Below are 3,449 nucleotides of genomic sequence, written 5' to 3'. Positions count from 1 at the left end.
TTCAAACTTCAAGCGTTCAAGCTCTGATACCATGTTGGAAGAGGGGGAGAGAGACAGAGTGGAGCAAAAGATGAGCCTCAGCTCATTGTTGTTCCTCTTACATTATTCTTCCATCATACTCGCAGAAAGAGGCTTACACACATAGGTATGACTAACCAAGACTAACTGTGGTTAAGTCACTGACTACACCGACTTATTGAATGATACACACGTGTACAATCGTATCCAGCTAATGTTGGTCACACACATAAAGATAGATTGATTGAAGAGTAACGGGAGCTTGAGATTCTAACACCTACATCTTCTCTCTCTCTCTCTCTCTCTCTCTCTCTCTCTCTCTCTCTCTCTCTCTCTCTCTCTCTCTCTCTCTCTCTTTGTGTTTGCAGGGTTCTTTTTTGTCAGTGGAGGGAAAGCTTGCAATCCTTCAACCCACCCATGGAAAATGATCTATGTGCATTACAAATCAGAACACAGCCTTTAATAAGCTGGGATGCAAGGCAATGCTATGAGTGATGGTCTTGCCGGCGGTGAGGGTCTTCACGAAGATTTGCATCTTGCACGATGGATTGATTGATGGATTGATGAGGGAAGAAGAGATTGGTGTTTTTGGTTGTCACTTGTAGCATCAACAAGCATTGGATAGGTGTTTTTGGTTTCAACAAGCTTTCAATAGGAATTTTTGGTTTCCACTTGCAACATTACAAGCTTTCTAACCTTCTGTACTAGCCATGGCGAATGTTCCGAAGTAGAATGATCCTCGTTGTTATCAACAAGCTTTCTAGCTTGCAACAACCATGGAAAAGTAGAGTGTTGTGATGCTTCATATAAGTAGAAGCAATCTCGGGCTGCTATTGGAAGAGCTACAATAGAGGCTTGTGAAAGAGCAACGATAGAAGCTAGAAAAGGGCCAAAAGGGCTATAGTAGAGAGACCAACACTTTGATCACTACATTGCAATTGTTTGGCCATATTGTTGACAAAAGGATCTTTTTCTGTCTACTCTGCAAGTTTTTTTATACTTGGATCACATCTAGGCAAGTTTCCTGGAGCGTTAGATGATGATCCAAGTTCAAAAGCCATGAACTATCTGTCGGCTGATTTAGAGGCTTACTGATTATCTTCCTCTATGTCTAATGAGCCTCCATATCAGCAAACAATTAGACGATGAAGAAAGTGTAGCAGGATGTTTGATTTTCTCATAGTTGTACTCTTATTTGTAGAGGACATGATGATGAGGAGTATATTCTCCATCGACAACAAAGTCTGCTATATTACCTCGAGAACTTACTCAAAGCAATACACACCTAGAGGGATCCCCAGGGAATCAAGCCATGGCTTCACATTGAACCATCAAATTAATTGACTAATTCCCCATGAAGATCTAGCCAATGAATAAGTGATCCATTGCAAGCAAAACCAGATGGAACATGGCCAAGGGATTGTGATACAAGAGCTTCTACTTCCTTGTAATGGTCATCTAAAGATTCTTCATCAAGCCTTGAAATTTTAGAGCAGTAGTAGTAGGAAATACATTATACAAAAGCTCGTGGTTACTCCAAGCATCCTATTCAGATATGCAAGATAGGCAGGATTCCTCCTATTCAGGATTGTATTGACTGTGTTGAAGCTTGTGGTCACTCCAAGCATCCTATTTAGATTTGCAGGATAGTTAGGATTTGAAAAATTGCTGACCTATCTTTGTTGAGAAATGTGCAATCACATCCACCAGAGCCTCTTTGTATGGGATAAACAAGGCAAAGAAACATACTACAAATAAAGCCTTAGACTAGGTCATGTATGCATAGTTTATTAAAACCATAGTTGTTGAATACCATGGTCCCTTTCCACCTATCTCCACCTACTAATACCACCTACTGTAAACCTATAAAAGGCACTCATCCCCACACTCATTCAATCAGTCATTATCAATCAATTGTACTTGCATTATGCTTGGATAATATTAGTTGTTCTTCTTTATCAATGCTTCTACCTCATTATGATTGTCTATTTGCTCATCAAGGATTCTCCATAGCATGCATTTTCAGTATTTTAACATGGTATTAGAGCTGGCTTTAAGTCAATGAGTCATTAGGCCACTAATTTAGTCATTCCAGTTTGAATTCCTCACTCCATCTACTTTCCCATATGAATCTCTCACCTACCTCCATAGCTACCCACCTTCAGTGGAGGACTTGAATCTCCCTATACAGGCCATTTCAGCTCATTGTATCTTCTAGGAAAATACTCGTTGGCACTCCTGCCCATCACATCAAAGGCCAACATTGTTGATTGTAGGCTCGCGCATTGTGCGTTCACTCAGTCATTGTCATTTTCTATGCCCTCTACCATTCATATGTTCGATTGTGCCTGCACACATCGCGATGCTGATGAACATTATAGGGCTTTGATAGTCTACTTCCTAAGCTTCATTTCTATCAAGAAAGTTTTGGAAATGATCAAGTATTCAGCTCACAGGAGGTGAAAAACCAGGCTGCCCTCTGAAACCCTAATGCAAACTCCATAACTATCAAGCTTCGGCTCTTGTTTTATTTCCTTCTCTCACTCCTGTGGTTCAAATCAAGTCACTGAATCTCTAATATGCTCCATCTTCAGCAAGCATTCAAGTTATTCACCAGCAAAAGGAGAGGAGATCTTAACAAGATTCTCAAGCATTTCAAGAAACAGTGTCCATTGACACTCATCTAGTGCTTTTAGCACTAATGTCAATCAACACAATTAGCTTGCCTCTAATCAAATTGATTTTTTTGCAACTCCAACATCAAATCAAGGAGGGGAAGACTTGGACTTGCATCAGATCTTGAAGATTCCAACTTCAAGGGCATCATAGTCACTAAATTTCCTAGTATCTCTTGATATTAAACACCTAGTGATTCTTCGCACTTGTGCTCAACTGAAACTGGAATTTTTTGGAAATTATTTTCTGCTGATTTTGCAATATCAAAATGGGCAAGGATTCACCCGACATCCTGATTCAATGGTGTTGGATTCCATACATGGCAAACTACGATCAAATTGATCCTAATGAAGAAAGGCTTGTGGTCAATCAGGAGTGGTCAAGAGAAGAAACCAAGGGAAGCTGCACTTTCAATTGTATGGGATAAAAATGATTATAAGGCTCAAGCTATTATCAAGCTCGAACTTGATGACAGCTACATTCATCATGTTGATCATTGTGAAACCTCTTACGCAACATGGGATTGATTGGAAACCTTATTTGGAGCTCATTCCAAATCCTCAAAATATGGTTTACTTATTGAATTTTTTAGGCTCAAGATGCAAAGTAATACCTCACTTGGAACTCATTTGAATTATATGGAAATCTTGTTGACACAACTTGCAGGAATCAACTTGAAGATGGATGAAGACATTTGCATTGGAGTGCTTCTCAAAAGTCTTCCACCTAAATTTGATAATGTGTCTACCACATTA

The sequence above is a fragment of the Lygodium microphyllum genome, chromosome 1 (assembly GCF_053477565.2).
Source record: "Lygodium microphyllum isolate KBCC chromosome 1, Lygodium_microphyllum_v1.1.10, whole genome shotgun sequence".
NCBI lineage: Eukaryota > Viridiplantae > Streptophyta > Polypodiopsida > Schizaeales > Lygodiaceae > Lygodium > Lygodium microphyllum.
This window is presented reverse-complemented; position numbering follows the sequence as displayed.